Genomic DNA, 27,101 nt, shown 5'->3' with positions numbered 1-27,101 from the left:
AAAAATTGACAACCAGGCGTTCAAGGAGAAACTCCAAACATCCTACCCTACATTGGACGATAACTGTAATATAGCCTGTAAACAATTTAATGAGTGGATAGACAAGGCAGTCAATTTGGCTGTCCCTCAAAAAAAGGTAACTGTGAAAAGAAAAACCCCATCACAACCCTGGTTCTCAGATGCGCTAAGAACACAAAAACAAATCTGCAGAAGAGCAGAGAAAAAATGGAGAGCTAAATACGACGCCCACCTCAGACAAGAATATAATGTCACCTTAAATGATTATAAAAAATTAATAATTGAAGAAAAAGGTAGATACTTCACTAATAAAATTAATGAGTCAAAAAACTGCAGCAAAACTCTTTTTGACACTGTCAAAAAACTTTCAAAGTTTGAAAACAATAATCAGGAAGCACTGTCATCGGAATTCTGCAATATACTTGGAGACTTCTTTGTTAGCAAGGTCTCATCAGTATACAACTCCTTTAAAAATCAGAACAGTGAAAATCTGGAAAAAGATATATCACACTCAATTAAATTAGGAACTCAACATGACCTAATACCAGCCTTTAGTTTCACACCCCCTACAGCTGATCAGATACAGAAAGAAATCCTCACCTGTAACTCAGGTAGCCCAACAGACCCCTGCCCACCCCGAATAATGCAGGCGTGCTCCATTGAACTAAGCCTGGTGTTGGAAAAACTATTCTTCAAAATTATCATGACCAACACCTTCCCTGACGAATGGAAAATGATATCCATTAGGCCACTGCTAAAAAAAACCAATCTGGACGGCGAAAATCCCAACAACTATAGACCAATAACCAGGATCCCTTTTGCCGCTAAAATTCTGGAAAAATTACTAAACAAACAACTATCCCAACATCTGATGGACGGAGACTGGCTGGACCATTCACAATTTGGTTTTAGGGCGGAGCATGGCACGGAAACGGCCTTGATCACAGCAGTGGAGGAACTCAGGACAATAATGGATAACGGATCGAAGGCCGCACTGATATTACTTGACCTATCGGCGGCCTTCGATACGGTTAGCCATGAAATCCTCATAACACGGCTAAAAACAGCAAACATTCATGAGTCAACCTGTGCTCTTATAGCCTCATATTTGGAAAATAGAACATTCTCAGTTGAATCTGGAGAAGCAAAGTCTAATCTGTTCAGCTTGCCATGCGGAGTTCCGCAGGGATCATCGATGAGCCCCACGCTTTTTAATTTATATGTAGCCCCACTAGCGCAAATAATAAGGAGCGAGGGATTCACCCCTATATCCTACGCCGACGACACCCAAATTGTGGTGTCAATAAACAAAGAGGTACAAGACACAGCAGCAAAATTCCAATGCTGCATGACAAAAATCAGCCAATGGATGCAAACGAATTGTCTAAAATTAAACGGCGATAAGAGTGAAGTACTGATACTAGGCGGCGACACAAACATATGGTCACATTTATGGTGGCCCACAGATATGGGAAGATGCCCAGATTCGTCGGAAAAGGTAAAAAACCTAGGAATAATGCTAGATACCAACCTCTCTTTTGACGCACAAGCAAGCAAACTAGCTTCATCACTCTGGTACATCCTGAAAATGATAAGAAAAATACTACCTTACATACCACATGACTCTCGGAAAACGGTGGTGACGGCATTGGCCTTATCCAGATTGGATTATGGAAATGGTCTATATGTCGGAGCAAGGAAGAAAATTCTACTTAAATTACAACGCCTGCAGAATGCAGCAGCAAGGCTGATATTGGAAATCCCAAAGTACGAAAGAGTAAGCCACAAACTTAAGAGCTTACACTGGCTCCCAATTGCAAGTAGGATAGAATTTAAGTCACTATGCTTGGCATACAAGGCAATAAATGGAACGGGATCAAAATTTCTAAAAACACACCTACAACTGTATGAGCCAAATAGACTTCTGAGATCTGGACAAAGGAAACTCATAAAAGTACCCAGATACAGAAGAACAAACTGGGGAGGCAGAAGCTTCATAGTGCAGACAGCAAAAATGTGGAACCAATTACCGCTGGAATTAAAAAACAGCCCATGCCTGAAAACCTTTAGAAAGGGAGTCAAAACATGGCTTTTTTCTAAACAGCCCTAACTACATACTTAGGAGTCAGCGGGAATCTCAGCGCCAAGACGCCTTTTGGCATTCGCGCGCTATACAAATTTAAAAATCAAATCAAATCAAATCAAAATCTCATAGGGAAGATCGTCATGAAGATCGAGCATGACACCAGCTGCGCCCTTCTTGTCAGTTCTGTTTCTTGCCCCGCAGTAAGTTGCTGTTACAATATTCAAGTTTTAGCCAAGAGCATGTGTGGAAAATGTACCACAGACAGAGACTTCTTCAGAATTACGTTGCAGTTCATGTCTTCCTGAGAACTGTTCCCTCTCCGTGGATATCTGTGAACATGCTTTTTAAAATACAAGGAGTTACTTCTTCGTTTTGTCAGCCGGTTATTTGATCACTCCTTTCTGTTTCCTGATTTCCAGTTTGGCACAGATAAGATTTTGCATTATTCGGAAACTTGCATTATTCGGCCTTTATTCTTTAAAATATACACTGTGCGCCATCTTCTGGCATGCTTTGGAATCGTTTATGCCTTTATTTTTAACAAGCTGAGTACAATTCTTGTTCCTTTTAAAATGTTATTTCATTGTACTGATTTATCAATGCTTTTGCTTATGTGCTCAGTATTATCAAATGTCTGCATTTGCGTGACAAAGTTGAAATTGCAGTTTGGTGAGTGTTTCTCATTGCTTGAATGTTTGGGTGAGTGTATCTCATTGCTTGAATGATATATTCGACGAGTTAGTGCATATTTATACAGGTCCCTGTAATTTACATTTACGTGACAAAGTTAAAATTGCAGTTTGGGTGAGTGTATCTCATTGCTTGAATGTTTGGGTGAGTGTATCTCATTGCTTGATGCATTAATTTTACGTAGGTTAGTGTATCCCGGTATTTTGATTACGTGTGAGTGTATTCCATTATTTGTTATTTATGTGAGGTGTATTCCTTCATTGGTGTCTTCTTTGTTGAGTACTAGTTGTCACGCATGCATTCTTATACATTCTGCTTATGGTCCAATCCAGTTTCAGCGCTGGTTCGCTGTTTACTCAACGGCTCTTGTTTATCCATCTTTCTTTTGTTGTCGTTGATTGGATCTTTGATGCATAGGCGAGCCTGAGACGTCAGGTTCACTTATGTTGTGCGTGTGTTTCTCTTCTTCTTTCTTTTGCTTGTGAAGTATTGTCTCTTTCAGTGTGGGTATTTTCATGGCACAGGTCTGGTTTTGCCTTCCTTTGAGAGAAATGGGGATGGTGTGCGTGCCTTTAAGTTGCTTATATTTCATTGTGCATTCATTGCTGTTATGTTATTTCTTTAATTACATTGCATTCTAAGTTATCGTATGATTTCATTGCACATTTGCATTTTCTTTATTATTACATTGCATTTCATTGTTTTGCATTATTGTACTATGTTCCATTTTTATTCATCGCATTATTGCATTTCATTATTGCAATGTCTTTGTATTGTTCCATTTTTATTCATCGCATTATTGCATTTCATTATTGCAATGTCTTTGTATTGTTCCATTTTTATTCATCGCATTATTGCATTTCATTATTGCAATGTCTTTGTATTCTTTCTGTTTCTTTACTTCTTATTCTTCTATTTCCTTTTGTTGTGAAGAGAGAGGATATGTTGTAGTGGTTAATTCCCCTCTTCTTTCTTCACATCAATGCTCTCTCTGTTCAGCCTGCATGACAGGAGATTAATGTATGATGTCATGGAATGTTGGTGTGTGGACTAGTGGAGAGCGTCAGTTGGAGGATGAGAGGCTGAGCAGAGGGAGACTGCTCCTGGTGGGGCTGCTGTACATCTTTACTTCTATCCTATTTTCCATCCTACCTTCATCTTCTACAACTGTAACCGAAACTAATAAAGGAACTACTTGGAACTACCACCGGCCTACACCTTGGACTATTCATTTACAACATCGCTCATCATATCGTCCTCCTCGACCTGTGGGAAATAACTGTGGGAAACACCGAGCTTCCAAACTTTCCTCCCAAACACTAATGGGACTCCCTTTGGCTTGTTTCATTTGAAACAACTCAATAGCATTCCCCATGACTTCCTTGGAATGCAAAGGATGAACACTATAATGTTCATATATTTCTTCCTTTTTAGAGGCTTCTACTTTCTCAATTTGACCAGGACACAAATCGCTGTCCTCTTCTTCACTTACTTCCTCTTCTGCAACACATACATTCTTGTAGTACTTATTATTTTTTATCAAATACAATGTTGCCTTTTTGACTTTCCTAACATCCACTAAATCTTGCCAGATTTTCTTACTCTTTGTCGGAACACCATTAACTATGATAACCAGAGGTTCCTCTTCCACTTTCTCTACTCCAATTGTATTAATGTTTTTCTTCAAATCCAAAGGCAAATAAACAACCCTTCCCTTTAATCCTCTCTGTAAATCTGATGGAGGCAACTTCCCTGTCTTTGGCTCCATTCGTACAATAGCCTGGAAGGGATGGACACTTTGAATCAAAATAGATTCATAAGTATTTAAATCCTTCAATTCATAAGGAATGTCATCTAATTCCAGATTATTATAAACAGCTCTAGCAGGCATCTGGTTTTGGTTTAATTTGTTATAGCAATAAGTACACATACATTGGTCCGCTCCCAAATCAAAACAATTTTCTACCATCAAGTATGTGGCAAAATCCTTCCATTCACTATTGTTTTCCATATCACTCTTTGCATATATATCCACTAACTTAGTCTGATTCTTATAATAAGTCCGTCGACAACACACACAAGTGAAATTAGGCCTCTCACTTGATTTCACCATAAACGAGGAAATTTCCTTGTGAAACTTATCTGTACTGAAAATCTGTACACTGTCTTCCACATTACCTTCTTCTAGTGGTTCAATATCAACATTGTTCTCTTTACCAGCAAAGTAACAGAACTCAATTTCTTGACAAATATTCTTCACATCTACTTCAGAACCATGCAAAAGAGCTCTGCTTAATTTTTTAAGCATAATTGCTGGACTATTAGCATAATACAACATTCTAACTAATTTCCTCACTTTATTATGATGGACTGCTAGCATCCTGAAATGATGAAATACACTCTGGCATACTCTCCTAGAAAGACAAGCCAGTGAATGACCACGCAAACCCGTCACTTGTCTCACTCTGCAAGGATCTAATTCTTGCAACAACTTTATTTTTTGCTTTACACTTTTCTTATGAAATGTCCGTATAAAATCACTGTGGGCCTGATTCACAGAACTAACTTAAGACAAAGTCCTAAACTTACTACTTTTGGTATTCACAGAAGTTAGGATTTTGTCTTAAGTTTGTCTTAAGACAAACTTAAGACAGACTTAAGACAGACTTGAGTTAGGATTTTGTCTTAAGTCTGTCTTAAGTTTGTCTTAAGACAAAATCCTAACTTCTGTGAATACCAAAAGTAGTAAGTTTAGGATTTTGTCTTAAGTTAGTTCTGTGAATCGGGCCCAAAGCAAATTGATGGAATCCTGTCGCACACTGCAAATAGAACTACACTTCCAGGTGTACACTGGTCCCTTAGGACGTTTCCCTAAAACCTCATCACTTAGCGCCTCTTCTGCATCTGCAGACACAAGTATTTCTTTTTCAACCGGATAACCATCTTTTACCTCATATGCTCGACCACTGCTGTCAACTGCATGCACCAAAACATTGTCCTGAAAATAACTCTCCTCATTAAAAATTGCCTCACTATTTGAACTATGCATCCATTCTCCTAAGAAAACTTCACAAAAATTACTTTGATTTACTTCTCTCTTCCATCTACTATTAGATTTGAAAACATAGATTACCTTGTTTAGATTCCTAATTCTATTAATTACCAAAATAAATAACTTTCGCTTAATTTCGAAAGCCTGATCAATAATTTTCTCTAAATTTTTCTTTTTCTTATAAAATGACACTTTCTGTTGACCTTTTTTAAATTGTTTTAGCAAATTGAAAATTACCCTGTTGCGGAACATTCGCTTACGAATGTCCCTGAATATAGTTACCCTTCTACTGCCATGCACAGAGTTATCTCCTGCTCTAGCACAAACTTTTTTGACGGGCCTTTCCTTTCCATTTAAATTGGCTCTCTTTTTCTGGACTAAAACTTGTTCTGTAGTTATACTTTTGTTTCTACAAATTTTTCTAAGGAATGATTTCGTTCTCTTACCCGGTGTTCTCTTCGTCCGTTGAGGTAATTCTAATGTAGAGGACTGCTGCAAAATGTTAGTCAATTGCTGTCTTTAACGTTTCATAGCCTTTCGAATTCTATCCTTAGACGGCATGCTCTAATTTCCAAATAATCTGCAGTTGAATCTGTAGTGAAATATAATAAAAAATGTTATTAACCACTATTACCAAACAGTAAATCAATAACAGTAAGAATTAGATTCAACAATGCTATAAAAATGAATAAAATAAAAAAATTCACAAGGGTGCAGGGGGTATCACTTTGACACCCTCTGGCACCCTCAAAACAGGCACAGGTGCCATGTGGCAAACAAACCAGCCCTAAGGGCAGGTCTGCCTTTCACATGACATAAGTGTGCAAGCACACAAGTGCATGCACACCGGAATCGATATTTTACCATGAAGTTTGATTTCATGCTAAAATACCGATTCGTTAAGGCCTTTGGGACTCAGAAGAGTCCCCCCTACATAGCAAATTTACAGAATCGGTAAAATTACCGATTCGGTATTTTACCGAACCAATAATTTTTCCGATTCTGTAAATGTAGATTTACCTACATTTGGCCTTGGATTTAGGCCCCTACATAACGATTGGCCATTTACCGGTCGGAAACGGCCGAAATCGGACGTAACCGGTCGGTAAATGACATGGAAGGACCACCTACATCGGGCCCTAAGTGTGCATGCATTTGATTTCAAAAAAAGTTTTTAAACCTTTTATGTAAAACAATAATACACCTACATTCATGGGGAACAGACTTAAAATGCCCTAATACACATGAAAACGTTTTTTTAAGGAACTTGCACCTTTTTTTCAATAACTTTTAACATGGCTATGTAACTCAAACAATCAAAATGAAAATTTGCCAGGCACACATGGGGGCGTATTTACAAGGGCCTTGCACTACGAGGAAAGTGACTTCAAATGACCAGACACACATGTGGACGTATTTACAAGGCCCTTGAACCCGGGGGAAGTGACTTGAAATTGCTAAGCACACATAGGAGAGTATCTACAATGCCCGTGCAACACTTATGCATCATTTTTTACATGTACACCGTAACATTAACAACACAATTGCATCATATATCTGTTCCGCAAAAGCGACGCATTGCAGGAGTCACATCATTTTACCGTCAAAAACAATTTCACCGATTCTGTAAATGTAGATTTACCTACATGTGGCCCTGGATTTAGGCGCCTACATACCGATTCGCCATTTACAGGTCGGAAACGACCGAAATCGGCCGTAACCGGTCGGTAAATGGTCTAAACGACCACCTACATCGGGCCCTAAGTGTGCATGCATTTGATTTCAAACAAAGTTTTAAAACCTTTTATGTAAAACAATAATACACCTACATTCATGGAGAACAGACTTAAAATGCCCTAATACACATGAAAACGTTTTTTTAAGGAACTTGCACCTTTTTTTCAATAACTTTTAACATGGCTATGTAACTCAAACAATCAAAATGAAAATTTGCCAGGCACACATGGGGGCGTATTTACAAGGGCCTTGCACTACGAGGAAAGTGACTTCAAATGACCAGACACACATAGGGACGTATTTACAAGGCCCTTGAACCCAGGGAAAGTGACTTGAAATTGCTAAGCACACATAGGAGGGTATTTACAATGCCCGTGCAACACTTATGCATCATTTTCTTTTAACATGGCTATGTAACTCAAACAATTAATCATTCCTATGGGCTTTGAAGCCCATAGGAATGATTAGGCATTACCGATTCGGTATTTACCGAATCGGTAATTAAAGAATTCACAAGGGTGCAGGGGGTATCACTTTAACAGCCTCTGGCACACTCAAAACAGGCACAGGTGCCATGTGGCAGGCATACCTGCCCTAAGGGCAGGTCTGCCTTTCACATGACATACGTGTGCATGCACACATGTGCATGCACACCAAAATCGGTATTTTACCATGAAGTTTGATTTCATGCTAAAATACCGATTCGTTAAGTCATTTGAGACTCAGAAGAGTCCCCCCTACATAGCAAATTTACAGAATCGGTAAAATTACCGATTCGGTATTTTACCGAACCAATAATTTTTCCGATTCTGTAAATGAAGAATGCAAAATCGTCTTTGAAAGCAGAATGCAAACACTTGACGCAAAACATCATTTTAAATACACAGCTGACTTTCTTATTTACGCAAAAAAGCATACTACTCTTTAACTAAAATATATAAACGATAACTCACCTTTACAAATTCTTTTTGAAATTGAAAACAGTCTCAGAAACACACCAATTATTCTTTACCAGAATTAAAGGTATGCACTCCAGAGGCTGGAACTAACAAAGGCACCGAAACGCTGATATTCAACACACATGTCTCTCATGTCAGCCAATAAAAACTCTTCCCTCACTTTTTTCAAATCAACACCCTTCCCCCCTCTGCCCTTTCTACCTCTTTTCCATAGCAACTACCGCCTGCCAGACCTGTCATGGCCACAAGTTCACACAACAATGTTTCAAATGAACTCTGAACTCTCAGTACACCTGCTAATCCACTGCAATCTTTCATAACAACATTTTTAAATAACCATTCAAAATACATCTTTCAAAGAACACATCCATGCACCCTAACTTTCTGTTTTCAGCAATGGAAATACACCAATCACTGCTAATGAATCATTTGCACTTAAACTCCACAGTTTTTTACATTACAAACATCACTATTTCAACTGCCATTTCATTCCCACACTTCATCTGACTGCAGCAAAAACTCCTCTAGCTATGTTTTCAGTCTGGATTCTTGGACATAGCTACATCCACTGGGCTCACAGGTATGCTGATAACAGAAATTTACACAACCTCGATTTACAAAATGTGGAAATCAAATGGATTGGTCGAAGAGGATTGAAATGTCACCAATTGATACCATTGGTGAAAACCTTTTTACATTTGCCAACCCCTGACCTCATAATAGTGCACTGTGGAGGAAACGATTTGGGCACTTTGACTGGGGTAGGTCTGGAAATGCTTTTAAAGGACACCTTTGAGCAATTGATGACACTTTTTTCTCAAACTGGCTTGGTATATTCCATTATATGCCAAAGACAAAAATGGAGATGGTCCAATCAATTTTGTCCACAAATTGAGAAATCGAGGAAGCATGTAAATAAGTCTGTTTCAGCTTACATGAGGGACCATGGAATGGGCTGCATCTACAACAATAACTTGCGTTACTACATGAAAGATATCTACAGAGGCGATGGCGTGCATTTCTCAGATGAAGGGAACAGAGTTTTCATACTAAATTTAAGAATGTGTATTGGTTCCTACTTATAAGTTTCTAGAACATACACAGAACCCAAAAGCTCTTTTCAGAGCTACCTTAACTTAGTGTACTCTTTTAAAATTTCGAATGTACCTTTTTTCACTTATTTTCACCTATATTCGCTTCCCGGTACGCTACCCAGTTTGCGTACCGGCAGCTAACCACGCGAAAAAAAACAATTTTTTTTTTATCGACATATATGAGCCTCCTCAGCCACCCTCAGAAAACTTAGGGAAACAGCATACGTCTAAAGTACCCCAATCTACCCATTCTGAACATTATTTACCCTCCATCTTATATCTCAATTCTACCGAAACACAAAATGGAGGACTCCCGTAACACTGCAAGTTCGCGTACCGGGAAACGCACTGACAAGCACTCGCTCAAAAAAGGTGGGAAAGTAATTTACAGAAAAAACACTGGAGACACTTTCACCAATTAAACAGTAGCTCATACTACATACCAATTCCTACCATTTTCACAAATTTAGTTGGAATACCATTTAGCCATTTAGCATGTAGAACTCTCTAAAATCCCTGAGGTAAATTACTTCACAAAACATATCGGAAGTGTTGGAAATGACAACCAATTAAAATATTACTTTCAATTTCTACTATTATATCATGACATTTGATTGGTTATGTACCTGAATATATATAAACAAAGAGAGAGAAACACAGCCATTTTGACTACTACTTCGTGAAGTGCAGAACAACAAAAAATCAACTGATAACTTCAAGTTATATTTAAAAGGTAAGATATTATTTTTAAAACTGAAGTATGTTCTGTACTGAAAGCTAATTAGAAAAACATTTTCAGACAGTTTTATTCTATCACTCTGTAATACTTATAGAATAAAATAGACTTCTCTGTTTTAGTTATGGCAGGGCCAGTCCAAGGATTTGCGAGGCCCTGAGCTAAAAGGGAACGTGCGCAAGGCCCCCTCCAAATTACATAAGTGACCACTTAGAAGGAGAACATTCACAGACACTGTGGGGGCCCCATTGTCCAGCATTTTGACGCCCCCACAGTTTTAACTTTTAATCCACACGCATTTCTCACACCTTCATAGGTGTGAGAATTGATTGTGGTCTAAAAGTTAAAACTGAGGGTGCGCCAAAATGCTGGACAATGGGCCCCCCACAGTGTCTGTGAATGGTCTCCTTGCAATTGAGGGAGCGTCTCCTTCTTCCTCCCCTATACCTCCTGACACCATCCATGAGAGGCCCAAGGAGGGGGCCCCCTGCAATAGACCTTAATTGCAGGCGACACCTTTCTTTGTGATAGATCTCCAGGAAAACAAAAGGGCACATCACCAGTGCGTGGCACCATGCCGGTGGGCTGAGTGCGAGGTCCTGAACGGCAGCCCACGCTGCCCATGCCTAGCGTCGGCCCTGAGTTAAGGATAGAGTTAGACTTCTCTAGTATAATTCAGAATTGACTAAGAGTTTATTTGATAATTTTCTTCATATTTCTACTTCCAATTTGATACCATACACTGCCAAAGAAAAAAACACTGTTTAAATAACCAAACTGCCTGTCTGTACTGAAACCCAACAGTGCCCTATCTGTACTGATATATTTATTTTTTATGCAATTTACAGCAAGAAAATGGAAGGACAACAAAATGAAATTAATATTTCATTTGAAATTAATATGGAAAACAATCCTAAGGAAGACAAAGATGAAATAGACTTTTTGGATCACTCTCTGGACCAAGACTTAATTAATTGTGTAGAAGAAATTGAATCATGGAATGAAAAGGAGGACATACCTGATGAATTAATGTTGCAAATTCTTTTAGATTTTGAAAAATCACAACAATAAATTTGTATTTAAAAATTAAAAATAGTTTGAGACATTGTTCTTTTTTATATGTAAATTATGAAATAGTACCAAAATAGAGATAATATAAAGTGAGACTTAAAATATACTGTGCAACTTTTTTGTGTTACATACTAACTTTGTTCATAGTTACTTCCTTTCTCCCACTATATATTCCCCAATGTGTATTTAACATCTCTTTATCATCTCCTGGCACCATGTTGTTTCGGCTTTCCAGACAGACTATGGTATGAATTCCATATACCACAATAACTTCTTTAACAACAAGCAAGATATCTACAAAGGAGACGGCGTTTATTAATTTATAGACTCTACATTGGTACCTACATGTAGCTACGTAAATAAAAATAAACAAAAAAAACAACAAAACGAACAATCAATAAACATACAATAAGTTAAAAGTCAATCATTCTTGTTTCCTTATAGTACGCTCCCCAGACCGCTTTCCGGTACGCGTACCGGGCGCACCCCACGAAAAAAACAATTAAAAAAAATTTTTTTTTTGGCCCCGCGTGGCACTTTAATATCCCCCTCATCAATCCTAGGGGGTCAGAAGGGGTCTACCTTGCCCCCTTTCCTTCATTTCCCCCTTTGTTTTGGCCTCCTCTTGTCTCTCGATCCTACCGAGAGACAAGATGGCGGCCGCTACGGACTGTTTAGAATGTTGACAGACACCGGAGAGCCAATCAGCTTCGCTTCGCAAAGCTCCGTTACGCGAAAAGTACGCGAACTCGTAAGCTATCTAGGACGCTGTCACAGATATATCTGTTTTTTAAAACGTTAATTTCTCAAAATCCACTGGAGCACATATATTGAGACCCAGCAAAGGCACATCGGGCTAACAGTCCCTACAATTTTGCCAAGTTTCGTGTAAATCCATTCAGCCGTTCGAGCTAAAAGTGAGGCCAAACGCCCTATGGAAATTAACATCGGAAAAACGCGTTTTGGGACCCCCCTTTTTTCTCAGCCCCGCCTTGACGAAACCCCCCCAAATTTTCAGGGGCTGATCAGAAACAAAATGTGCCATTTTCCTGAAAATTTCAGCCGATTCCGTCCACAAACGCCAAAGTTATTAGACATAGAATTTTCAAAAGTTCCATAGAGAAAAAATCCTAACTATATATACCTACTGGCAACCGCCAGTAGGTAATATATATATATATATATATATATATATATATATATATATATATATATATATATATATATATATATATATTTATTTAATCAAAAAGCACATACATAGCAAATCTAAATTAAAATTATCATACAGTTCATTAAAAGAATATTATAAAGTGCATACACAAAAAATCATTTAAAATAAGAGAAAGAAGGTAGATTAAGCACGAGAACTCTAACGAGGCTATATGTTTCACCAGCAAGCCTAACAAGGTGATACACCCTCATTTATAAACAATTTTGAATTAATTGCAAGAGGCCCAAAGCCTCACTGCTGACTAAAACAATTAAGAGCAAAAAAAAAACTGTATCACCAGACCACAATTGTAAATACATAAAATCTGGTCTCACCTGCGTAAACTACAACCTTTTTAAAATTGGGATGATAAAACTTTTCTGAGGGGTCACATAGTGCTTACAGAACCTTAAAAAGAAGCATGTCCTGTGGAGACTTGCTGTCACAGCCACAGGACTCTAGGATCTGACCTCTGCTTCACCAGTGGCGTGGCTGAGCCAACAGAAGATGGAAGAGATCAGAGCTGAACCTGGTCAATAAGAAACGTTCATAGGTACTAAGAGGCCCTTAAAGAAATGGCTTGGTCGATTGCACAGTTTTCAGAATGATGAATTTGCGGACACTAGGTATCCTCAGTTCACACTCTTCCCTATCTAGTATCCTCTGATTATAGAAAACCTCTCACAACCAAACCAAGGGGGCCATTAGGATGACGGGCGGACTTTTTCCGCACACCATCCTGTCAGAAACGGGACCGCCCGCCATGAAGGCGGGGGTCCCGTGGCCAGCATTAGGATGCGCCTGCCACAGTGCCTGGCGCATCCTGAATTCCTAAAATAGTGGCGGGCGGTGCACTCAGCACCGCCCGCCACAATGGCAGGAAGGCATGCTGTGCACTTCCATGCACAGCATGGCAGGCACCGTGCGATGCCTGCCATGCTGTGAGAAAGGCACTCATCATGGGTTTACAGTAGTTTCCTTCTGTTAAAACAATTAAACCAATTAAACACTCCCAAAAAGCAAAGGAGAACCCATGGAGGTACCAACATTCCCAATCCTTGACATTTCCAATGCATTTCGCCCTGCGGGCTTCATCAGGGAAATCTATCAAATGAAAAAATATCTATCACTGATCCAAACTTAATAATAAATGTTATGACATTGTTCAAAAATCTTAACAATCTATTGAATCATGAATGAATTCTTGCTCGAGGGGATTAAACTGCCCGGTTTAGTATGCATATTCTACATAAACATTAGGATTGTGACTCACAAGATTTAATTATCATTGTGCATATGATCTCGTGTGATCCGCCCTTCATCACAAAGTTCCCTCCCCTGTCTTTAACCTTAATGACGGCGGCAGCTTGTTCTATGTTAGCGCGTTAAAACTGCTTTCAATCAAGTTTGAAACGTTCAATGCCCCAGACGGGTTGCGAGTCATATTAAAGATCAGTGATAGATATTTTTTCATTTGATAGATTTCCCTGATGAAGCCCGCAGGGCGAAATGCATTGGAAATGTCAAGGATTGGGAATGTTATAGATTATTGAATTGTACTTCATGATTGGATAATGAAGGGAACATTTCATAAAAAGGAAGAAGAAATTTGAAAGTATGAATAAAAACATTTGAGAAGAGTAACAACACAAAAAGTGTTTTATTATCTTTGAATTTATTGATAACCAAAAACTTTATTGACAAACTTTTGCTGAATATTTCAGCCTACAACCAGTGCCCTAGGAGCCACTCTCGCACGTGTTGCGCCAGTGCTATCTATGCTGTTTCAATTATACTCCTGAGCGGGGAGTAATCCCAGGAGCACGGTACCCAACTTAAACTTTGATTTAACCAGCAGTGCACAGTTTACAACCTATTTTTGTTACAAGGTTGGCTGTGACATCTGGTCAGGGACCACACACTGGGCAGGTGCGGGGCCATGGTAAGTAAACCCAAGAATGTACCTGAATGATCATGCCCATGAAATGTTCCTTTAATCTCTGCTATGTGTTGTATGTGTTTTACATCACTGTTGTCCTGCATCACAATATGCCTACATATGGCATTGAGCCACAAACCAGATCACCCCATGGTGGCTAGTGAAAGGATAACACAAAATGTATGACAAGTGAGTGCCGAATGGGCATAAAAATAGTATCTAGTGTCATATGAAGTGTACTAGACACAACTGGGTTGTAATTCAATTATATGAAAACTCCCTAGCAAAATACCAATGGACTAATCATATTGAAATTGGTATGCATGAGGCTCGCACTGATGCTAGTTTTGTACTCTTGTGATGGATGTATTGCTGCTACGGTAAAACTTCAGGAAGTTACATTTTAAAATCTCCTGGCTGAAAGGCACAACACAAATCCAGTGTAGGTGGTAACCATCAAAGCTTTTCAATTTACACACAATGTGAGATTTTAGTCAAATGTTGCATTTTGCTTGCCGCTTCTTCTAATGTATCCACCTATATAAGTGAGTGTAAACTATATGAGGTTAGGATGTCTGCTGTAAAACACATCATCCGTTGTCAGTTTAATTCTACCATGTTGAAGGAAATGGATTATGGGAACAGAGGACACTCAAAGGATGGACATTACAAATGTGTGATCTCTCAATCCAAAATGAGCTTTGTGACTTAATGGGTAGGGCAGCACAAATGACACTCAAAATGTACTGGACTATTGCATATCTCACATATGAACTCTGCAATGCAATTTTTGAACTGATGTGCAAATGTGAAACTGGTCAGCTTGTGGATGTGCACTCAACTTGTCAACAACCAACATCATACTCATGAGACATGACATTCTTAACAGTGAAGGTGTAATCGATGTAATGCAGTGGCGTCCTGATTATTTCTCTCCTTCCTTCAAATATCAGTAACCTTCTCATACAAGTTTGTCTGTTGATGTGTCATTTCATTGAAGTCAGTGATGTGTGGAGGTAACAGCTGGCAATTGCTGCATGTGAGCAGGGGCCCACATGAAAAGTCCATGAGGTAAACATGCTGCACATTGCCCAGGAATATCCTATCAATGGCCTTTAAGAATGACATATACATGTTAGCTTATAGCTTCCATCTGGTGTACTGAAATATGGACATGTATGTCCAATAGTCAAGGCACTTCACTTCTATATTCTTACTTTTATTTTTACCGAGGTGTGTCAATGTATACTCTTCATAGGAGAAACACCTTCCTTTATTTACACATAGCTGTCAATAAGGAGCGCCCAGCACACACGCAGTGTTTCCAGCGTTGCTTGCTCATTAGAAATGCCAGGAAGCCCCGCACATGCGCGTAGCGTAAAACTACATGGTCGCACATGCGCAGAATGCTCCGTAGTCAATGCTCATGCGCATTTGAACGGAATAGCGGCACCGCAGCACTCAGGCGCTTTACCAGCTCCAATGACTCGGCGAAACACTCGGTTTCGAGGCTGTCTACCCTTGCTCCCTTTACTCAGGTGGACACGATCAGCCAATTTTCCACAGTATATAACAGGCTGCTAAACCGGACACAAACCACCGGTATGCGAAGGAGGCATAACAGGTCCCAGGCAGGCTCTGCCCAGAAAAGCTGTGAGTATGAGATACTACACCTACAACCACTGGTAAGCGCTATCTTTTCCCTCGTTACAGGTTTCCTAATCTAAGTGGCCCACCTTTTCTCCCACAGGGTCATCCCCTTGCCACTTCTCTAACTTGAAGTCATATACAGCTAAAACTAGCGTAAGAAGGTCCGCTTGCGCCTCATCACATTTATGCACCATTTATGTGATACCCGTGTTTTAGCCACGCCACGCCCGCATTACTAGTGCGAACCTCACCATAATGGTACCACCAGTACCATTACACCGTTGCCGTCTATAGTCAGCACCCCTATCGCTATCGTGCCGGCAACTTGATATGTATGACACTATACACTCTAGTGACTCTTTTTTCCTTGTATGCTTTGTCTCTGTCCCCTATATGTTACATGTACAGGTGTTTTTGAGAAGGGAATCCCCCTCTCACACATAGATAAACACTTTAGGGCGTGTATACACATAGTCTGGATTACACACCCATTACCTTTAATTCACACCTACATCTTTTTATCTTGGTCCTGAAGAAAGCCAACTTAGTTATAAGGCACTGGCTGAAACATGTCGACCCACCACTGGATGTGAGAGGTCGTAACTCGCCTCCTACATCCAAAAAGCCTTATTTTTAACCGCTGACGGAGGCCCAGTTATTAAAGTTTAATTTATCCTCGGGTACTGGGACCCCCGCCAAGCCGTTTTAACATCACTATACCTTACACCTCACACTGCACACTCAGCAATATACCTGCTCCGCTGTAATCAGGCGTCGAAGCACACCCGGGACACGCTAGGTGTTACTGGGTGGGCCCGATAATAAAGCATGCCACCAACTAGGTTGGTGGGTGAGGGCTTCATGAACACACCTACAAGGTGTTCCTACCCCCTGACAAAACATATTAGAGTCCTTTAACTTAGTAGTTGATGAGCTAGTCTCCTTTTGATTAAATATATATAAACCACGGGGATACGGACTAGCTATCTAGTCCTCTCTCTCTCTCTTGATACAACATAAATATAACACATCAGGCAGCATAGGGGACCCCGTCTATTTACAAGGGGAAACGTAAATAATTGTCTACAAATAAAATCTGTCCAACAGGTCAAGTGTCCTTCTGGTCATCCTCTAGTGCCACAATGTCCAGATCCTCTGAGTCCGATGCGGGCTCCTGCCTGGCCTGTGCAGGAACAGGCACCACACGGGGTTTGGACACAAGAGGAGTATGGGGGAAACAGTGTGGGGCAATGGACAGGGGAAGACATTGATGGTGGTGTGGGAAGGAGGTGGGATACAAAAGACAACATGGCTGCTGTCAGGGAATGGACAGTGGCAGTGAGGGTGGCCAGAGCTTGGGCAATTTCCTCTTGCATCATGCACACCTCTAGACACATCTGAAGCATGATGCAAGAGAACATGTCTGTCTGACCCTCACATGCCCACATCAAGTCCTCTGGTACAGCTACAGAAGTAACAACACAGGAAGCGGTTTGGGTTGAATATGAGGGGTGTGGTGCCTCAGGTTCGGAGCCAATGTTAGTGTTGACCTGGAAGCTGCGATGAGGGGGACTGGTTGTAGGGGATGCAGCTAGAGGCCACCAATGGAATTGGGGCCTCTAAAGTTAGGCAGAGGCTGCTGGCAGGCCCAGGTTGCGTAGTGGCCTGCCCCAGGGACACCTCACCAAAACAGGTGAATGGTCCGGGGGACAGTAGCGCTCCACCCCCTGGCCAGAGGTGTCCAGTTCTCCCCGCCCCACATCAATGTCCTCAGCCTCCACCCGGTCAGTAGCACCAGAGTTGTCTTCCTGGTCAGTCCGGGTGGGGGCAATCTCCCTGCCTCCTGATGTTGAGGGTCCCGCCTCATCCTCTTCTTTCTCACTGGTGGAAAAAGGTCGTAGCTGCTGGCGCACCAAAGATGTCCTGCTCTGAACCGGGTCCTACTGTTGTTCCTTTTGGCCAGCAGAGCCAACTGAAATGTAAGACAAATCATTATGTAGTGGTTGTACACATCAGGAAAAGACACATACCTAGATGAATCAAGGTCAGACTTTGCTCTCCTCTGATCCCACTATACAGTTGTTAGTGTTTATGAGCTTAAATTACGTGTATGTTCACTGTCATTTCCTGATTTGAGTCTGACATGGACATTTTACAAGATTTCTGATGGCTTGTACATCTGTACTTTGGCATTCTTGTGACCTCTGTCACTGCTACATGGGCAGATTCCAACCCATTCTACAACAGGAGATCAGAGAGAGTTCAGATGGTATTGAAAACGGCCTGTGTTATGGAGTCTCTGCACTTTTATGTCCGGACAAATATTATCTGCTGTGTAGCATTGAGCCGGAAAACACAAAAGCTGATTGGGGGTCACACATCCATGTAGGGTCTGGGCAATTAGGTTTGCTAAGTTGTGTGTCTAACCTTTTTATATTCCCTCACAAAAGCTGACAATGCAGTGCCACATATTGGCTTTGGAGACTGACCAGGAAGTGCTGTTACAGCTACCCTTACATGAAAAATGGCATACAAGCCACTGGGGGTAAGGCGTGTGTCTGTGGACACACTTGGTAAAGTGAGGCAAGGATCTCAAAGTCTGTCTTGACTTCATGGCACATGATGATCTGTCTCAATCAGAACATAAATTCACCGAAAGCAATGCAAGTCACAGCATCCAATACCCATCAGCCTCTCATACACACACTGGACAGTGCCTGTGCCATTCCTCATCCAATGCACACATCAGTTATGATTCCCTTGGTTCACTGTTAGTGGTGCTGGCAGTGAAAATTTCTGTACAAATGCAACTATGTGGCTCAATTCCCCAGTTGTCATGATAAAACTACAATTCCCAGAATGCACTCTGCCCTCTACAGTCAATGCGCTACAGTGACCCTTTTGCTTCAAGATGACTGCTGCATAGACACAGAATAGGTGAATGGAGGCATGGGACACACGATGGTACAGCTATGTCTTCACTCACAAAAATTTTCCAGACACATATTGCATATAATGCACTTACAAGGTCTCTATTGCTCATGCTCCTCCAGCTGAGCATGGAGGGTTGAATGAGCCTCGAGCAGGACCCTCCTGTACAGTGGCGAGAGGAGGGGACGATGCACATGGTGCTGGGAAGACTGGCCCAGTAGCTCCACAGAGTTGTGCCCCGGCCTAGCATTTTAGGTCCTCCAACACGCATGTTGCATGCCCTCGCCTGCCTGGTTTGAACGCCCACTGTACCGCAGCGCTCACCAATGTCGGCCCATAGTCTGGTCCGCGCTGCATTACTCAGCTGGTCCTCTTGCCCTCAATATAACAGGATATTTGAGTATCACCCCCTCAGCTAAGATGTCCCTTTCACTAAAAGGGGGTGCTTTCACTTCATATCCCTCAGCTATTTTGGGGGAAATAAGGTTGAAAAGAGCAGCAGAATACGTCATTTACGGTTGCAGAGCATAGGGTCCACACTCGCGGCGCACGCCCTGCATACGGAGGGTGCGCAGTTGTGCATGAAGTTGCGGAATCGAACCGGAACCAATTTTTTCATACAGGAAATGACAGACAGGAATTGGGAGACAGGAAATACATCACAGGAAGTAGTTGGAAGCGATTTTGTGTTCATTCTGATTCATCCACAATCACAGATCAAATCCACTACCATCCCATTATTATGTAGCCGAGAAACCTGAAATGACAGTGTAAGAGAAAATCATAGACATGAAAGAAAAAAAGGGAGAACAGACCATATAATTACATTTGGGCTGGGGCAAAGGAGGGGGGGGTTGCTGGCACAAAATCACACGCCAGTTTACTTTGCTCCTCCTATGCATTATGGTACATGTAGTCCATATTTAGTGCTCAACACAAGAGTTGTCTGTTGTGTTACAGTAAATTCGGGGAAAGCAGTGCTGTGTATCCCAGAAACATAGCAGCAGATTCAACCAGAACATCATCACTCACGTTGTGGGCCCAACATTTGTGGTGGATTCAAATCAGTTGGGGGCAAAAACTCAACAATGCAATAGTTATGCACTTTTTTTTGATTTAGACGCTGATTGTCAAAAGGTACAAGATTGTCTCTCAGAACATATACATCTCATCCTCTGAGTCAATAGATTCCTTACGGACATCCACTACACTGATTGCTGACATCGGCACATGACCTGATGCACGGTCAATCTTTTGACTCCTGTCAACAGCCGTGGTTTACATGCAGTTAGCATGGTTTGCAAAGTAGTCTCAGAATGGAATTTTTGGACAGTCATAATTATCCAACTTTTATCATTGACAACAGACCGCAAACCACATTTTGTCCATGACACAACATGTTGCTCATGCGGAAAAAATGGCAACCAGCTGATCATGGTCTTACATACCCTGACCTCAGTTATGTGCAATGGCCTGGTTGCCCAGATTCAGAGCTAGCCGAGGTTGCTTGTGATGACTGGGTCTGACTCGTCATCACCATCATTATCCGGCTGTTCAACATCGCACTCCATAAGTGTAAGGCTTGCTGGAACCTTCCTTTTCCCTAGCCTGGTCTTCTTGGGATGTCTCTCCTTCTCATGCTCAGATTGTTGTGGCTCCCAATTGAGATCAAGATCATTAGAAGGGATGCTTGGCGAAGAACTTGATGGACTAACCCTCCTTTTCCTTGGTGGGGGTTTGGAAAACAATAGATGTCCTGCATCAGGTGCTTCCTCTTCTTCTTGCTCTGCATCAGGCTCAATTTCCTGGACTGCCCCGACTTCAGGAGGAACAACAACAACTATATAGCCTGGTGATGTGACTAACACTGCGGTGGACACTGTTTGTTCGTGTCACCGCGTTACCCAAAGAATTTAGAAAGACCGTGTGATTTAAGCCACGCCTGTTTGACACTATCCTTATCCGAGTGGACACATTGTATATATAAGGTATAACTTCCAGTACTTGGGCAAAGAAAGTGATTCCCACCCCACCCTCGTGGGTGGTGCAGAACCCCTAACCATTTTTGCTAGTCATGCGGAAAAAGTGGCAACCAGCTGATCATGGTCTTACATACCCTGACCTCAATTATGTGCAATGGCCTGGTTGCCCAGATTCAGAGATAGCCGAGGTTGCTTGTGATGACTGGGTCTGACTCGTCATCACCATCATTATCCGGCTGTTCAACATCGCACTCCATAAGTGTAAGGCTTGCTGGAACCTTCCTTTTCCCTAGCCTGGTCTTCTTGGGATGTCTCTCCCTCTTATGCTCAGATTGTTGTGGCTCCCAATTGAGATCAAGATCATCAGAAGGGATGCTTGGCGAAGAACTCGATGGACTAACCCTCCTTGGGGATTTGGAAAACAATAGATGTCCTGCATCAGGTGCTTCCCCTTCTTCTTGCTCTGCATCAGGCTCAATTTCCTGAACTGCCCCGACTTCGGGAGGAACGACAACTACTATTGCGGGTTTTGGCTGTTGAACAACAACTATTGCAGGCGGTGGTTGTGGTTGTTCTTTTCGAGGAACATCTACTATTGAGGGCGGTGGTTGTGGAACAGCTACTGTTGCAGGCGGTGGTTGTGGTTGTTCTTTTTTTTGAGCATCTACTATTGCGGGCGGTGGTTGTTGAACAACTACTATTGCGGGCGGTGGCTCAGGGTGAACATCTACTATTGCGGGCGGTGGTTGTGGATGCTGTTTTGGAACATCTACTATTGCGGGCCGTGGTTGTTGTTCACCACTTTTCTGCTGTGTTTCCTCTTGCATGGATTGTGTACTAATTTGAGATAGCGCTAAGTTTAGGTCAGGCTCAGTATCACTGCGTTCCACCATTAGGCTGGCTACCTCTTCCCGACTCGCCTGCTTTGGCCTGGGTTGGTGGCTTGGGCCCACTGATGCGGAGGTGCTGGTCCCAGCTTGGACCCCGGTCACCGCTGCTGCAGGCGTACTTTTTTTTCCCAAAAAAGGTTTTCGGATCAACACCAGACTTAAGTGTCACTTCCTTCTTCTGTTCTTCCTTCTTCTCAGCAACTTTCTTGGTCTTGGAGGACCTGGTACCTGCTTTCTTTGGGCCCATCTTCTTCATATGTCAGCAGCAGCACTCAGTTGCACAAGTTGCTGAGAATGATGTCTGGTCAGGTGAGTCACACCACACGTGACGTAGTACAGAAGGACGTCCGTCTGGCAGTAGAACAGGCGATGAATGATGACGGACATCTCCTCTCAGTCTTCAGTCTTTTGTGCACCTACAAGCAAAGAAGGCAGAATAACATCAGTCAAATGTTGAATTTTTTTAGCTTTAATTTTAATTACTACTAGAAGTATTAGTACACTCAGTAAGAGTAAGAATAGCGAATAACTAAAAAGCAAATGTATTGGAAGTGGAACTTGTTTATCCTTAATTTGTGCATCATTTAGGATGGATGCAGCATCAGTGACCTGCAGCAGATAGCAATGGGGATGTGAACAGTAGTAAGCCAACAGGAACAATGGCAAGACACAGGCCACTTTGTCAAAAACAAAACAGCACACTACCACCACAGCTCCCAGCCACATGGGCACATATCACAGCCAGGTACATGGGTAAAAGCTAGAAAACTATATCCTTGGCTTCACAAAATGGCCGCCCCGCCACCCACATGGTCAGGCCACTCTCAAACAACAAAGTACATGGAGGACAGAAACAGTAAGTGGTCCAAGCTCCAAAAACTACAACCAAATGACAAACAGGAGAGTTTCTTTAGCAAAATGAACAGCATCATCATTTTCGAGAAGATTTTATGCAACTCGAGACATATTGCTCGCGAGATTGCAAAATCGGTGTGTTTGGCAGCGCGAATTGTGCAAAAGGTTGTTATCGCGTGCCCGAGCACGCACATTGAGCGCGCTAAGAAGACAAAAACTGTAAGGTCGCGTTGTCACACTGTGCAAAGTTACCAAAAGTACGCGAGCTGAATTCTAGGGTTACCTAGTGCGCAGAAAAAGCCATATTATTCAACACACACCCAAAACCTGCAATTCAACACCAAACACACATTTTGCTAATCAATCCAAAGCCATCCATGACCTACATGATGTTACACTTACAACTTAAACACCACAATAACAGTTGAACAACTTTCATGCACCCATGATGATGACTCTAGTGGTACCCTTGGGCCTACTGGCAGAGTAGGCCACAAGCTTGGAGGCCTATGGCAAAAACACAGTGGCTACTAGCACCAGAAAATGGCCACCACCACATGGACAGGCGATCACAAACAAAATAAAAAAAGGAATACAAAAAATAAGGAAGTAATAAGAAACAGACAAAGCAGGCCTATGGGAAAAGCAAAATGCATGGCTTCACCAAATGGAAATGGGCACCATCCCATTGGTCAGACCACCAACAAGAAAGTACATACAATTTAAATAAACTCAAGCAGGCCTATATACCTATATGACCAGAAAAAGGAGGATGCCTGTTACACATCACAGCTTAATGCACAAAAAAGAAAATCCCCATGGCTAAAAGGTTTGAAAGTTACACAACAACAACATAAACAACAAAGGCATTTACAGTTTTTTTACACATACCCAAACAGTTAACTACACCCCAAACACCACATTTGGGAATTCAATGTATTGCCAACCACGCCCTAAATGAGGTTAAATTCAACAGACAAAATAGAAAGCGATACATCAAGCACCCCCGCTGCGCTGACTACCTCTGGGACTCTAGGCCTACTGGCAGAAGAAATCACAAGGTGTAGGCCTGCGACAAAACTGAAGCATGATGGAAGGTCACACAAAATGGCCGCCCCACATGGCCTGGCCATCCCCAACAACATGAAAAGAAAGAGAAGACAGACAATACATGCCTACGGCAAAAGGACAATACTTGGCTTCACAAAATGGCCGCCCCGCCACCCACATGGTCAGGCCATCCTCAAATAACAAAGTACATAGAGGACAGAAACAGTAAGTTGTCCATGCTCCAAAAACTACAACCAAATGACAAGCTGGGGAGTTTCTTTAGCAAAATGAACAGCATTAACTTTTTCGAATAGATTTTATGCAACTCGAGACATATTGCTCATGAGATTGCAAAATCGGCGTGTTCGGCAGCGCAAATTGTACAAAACGTTGTTATCGCATGCCCGAGCACGCACATTGAGCGCGCGAAGAAGACAAAAACTGTAAGGACGCGTTGTCACACTGTGCAAAGTTACCAAAAGTACGCGAGCTGAATTCTAGGGTTAACTAGTGCGCAGAAAAAGCCATATTATTCAACACACACCCAAAACCTGCAATTCAACACCAAACACACATTTTGCTAATCAATCCAAAGCCATCCATGACCTACATGATGTTACACTTACAACTTAAACACCACAATAACAGTTGAACAACTTTCATGCACCCAAGATGATGACTCTAGTAGTACCCTTGGGTCTACTGGCAGGTTAGGCCACAAGCTTGGAGGCCTAAGGCAAAAACACAGTGGCTTAAAACACAAAATGGCCGCCACCACCTGGCCAAGCCACCCACAGAAAGTAAATGAACTCAAGCAGGCCTACACTAACTACATGAACTACTAGGGTTACCTAATTTTACTAAAAAAAAATGAAATTCCACTACAACAGAGTTTGCAATTGAATCCAATGCCATCCATGATGTTTTACAGACACCACAGAAACATGGTTGGACCCGTGGGTACCTCTAGGCCTACTGGATGAAATTTCAAAGACATACAACTTGGCCCCTCATGAAAGTACAGGCTACCCTCAATAATAATTTTTAAGAAAAAATTGAGAAGCACAGAAAACTGTAGTTAAAAAAAACCCAAACCAAACATTTACAGTACACCAATTCTCAAACTTACTTGTAAAAGAAAAGTTCAAATCCAAAATTCCTCAATAAATCCAATCAAATGCTATGATGCAGCAGACATACACAAAGAGTGATCCTTCCAGCTCCAAATCCAAATGAAAGTGAACAGCACATGGACAAAGCATTGGGAGGAGCCTGGTGGACAGGAAGAGGAAGTTGGAGACTCAGGGGCACTTCCTTTCTCTTGAAAAAAAGTAGAAACAAAAAGAGGACTCCTTGCCCAAAAAAATACAGCCAAATCACAATCTGAGGGGTTTTCCTGAGCAAAATGATCATTTTTGAGAAGGTTTTAACATGCTCGAGAGATATTCTGTGCCAGATTGCAGTTTCTGCGTGTTCGGAAACCTGATCTTACCTACATGGCGCTGCAAGGAAGATCGCCCGTCCTAATGACGTGTTCGCGTGCCCGAATGACGTTATCCCGTTCTCAGAGTCGGGTGGGATTGTGCGGCCGGATTCCAAACTTCATAGCGAACGCGAACGGGAGAGAAAAGCGAGAAAGCAAACGCAGAACCACGGTAAGTCATTACCGCGCGCACGAGAATGCTATTGAGCGCGCGAGGAAGAAAAACTACTACGCTACGCTGTAGATTGCGAAGTAGTAGACAGCTTCACGCTTGCAGCGGAGTGCGAAGTTGCCGAAAATTCGCAAACTCCGCGAACGGAGCGTAGTTCTCAGCCCAGGGTTAGTCAAAAGACTGCTCCAGAACTGGTTTGGACTGGCCAAAGGCCCCTCTGCCTTCAGAGGGCAAAGGACTTTCAGGTATAAATATTGGGAACCTGATCCCAAGAAATTAGATCACTTTTGGACTACAAGAATAAACCTTTGCTGAGGAGAGGAACCTGAAGAAACTGAGGAGAGACTATTCCCAAGCTGAAGTGCTGCTTGGGGGATTGGCCTGCAATGGTTGCCTGACTGCCAAGGAAAGGAGAAAGAACTTTGTGTGCTTTATTTTCAACTTGTGAAGGATCTCCAAGGGCTTGGAACAGAGCTTGCCACCTGCTGAAGTCTCAGGGGCAACAGACTTCAAACCCCAGGTCCCCAGAGTTCTTTGGTAGTGCCTGCCGCTGTTTTTGAGCTTTCTGAGGGACTGCGTGTCACAAGGAGCTGGAAGCGCGACTCAACGGGGAAGAAGCGTGTCAGAAGGAGCTGCTGCTGCCGTCACATTGTGAATGTCGGCGCTGTAGCTGTCCTATTGCACCGCATTGAGAGAAGCATCCCGCAACGAAGAGGAAGCGTGTCGCCTTCGCTGCTGCTGCCATCGCAACTCCGAAGTAGGGTGTCGCTGCTGTAGCTGTCTTATTGCACCGTATCAAGAAAAGAGCCTCGGAGAAGCGTGCCTCCGTCGGAGCTGCTGCCGTCGCTGCTGCCATCGCTGCTGTAGTTGTTGCATTTTGTGGAAGCCTCTTGCAACATCAGAGAAGAGTGCGCAGCCGAGGCTGTTGCCGTCCCATTGCTGCTGCAGTCGACTCATCGAACCGAGGATTCTCGCATCCCCCAAAGAAGCGCGCCGCATCTGGAAGATCTTCACGTCTTTATTCCTTTTCACCAGAACTTTGCTGCATTTCCATCACTGCAACATTGCTTGATGTGGAAGCGCAACGCATGGTAAGGTATATTGACGCAAAGTGTTGCATCTTAAGAACTGAACTGAACTAAGCTAAAACTACCATCTTAAGTATAGTATTGTGGATTTGTGTCATTTGTGATCTTGTGTTAAGTGCATATAAAGAATACTTATTTTTTTTTTGTAAATCTTTTTATTGGTATAAAATACGAAAAAACAATACGAGCGTATCAAGTGCAATGCAGTCCAAAACATACAAGGAATCAAACAATTGAAAGGTCGTAATATCGGCAGCTGTTGAAGCACAACACTGAGACTCTAACACACATTTGACGAATGAGGATTATAAAAATAGCTGAGTTAGCCCATATCAATGCCTGCTGCCCACAGGCCCCTCCACCCACAAAATCAGGATATCAATGATCATTGAGCCCCTCAATACT

This window comes from Lissotriton vulgaris, chromosome 11 (genome assembly GCF_964263255.1).
Source record: "Lissotriton vulgaris chromosome 11, aLisVul1.2, whole genome shotgun sequence".
NCBI classification, from domain to species: domain Eukaryota; kingdom Metazoa; phylum Chordata; class Amphibia; order Caudata; family Salamandridae; genus Lissotriton; species Lissotriton vulgaris.
This window is presented reverse-complemented; position numbering follows the sequence as displayed.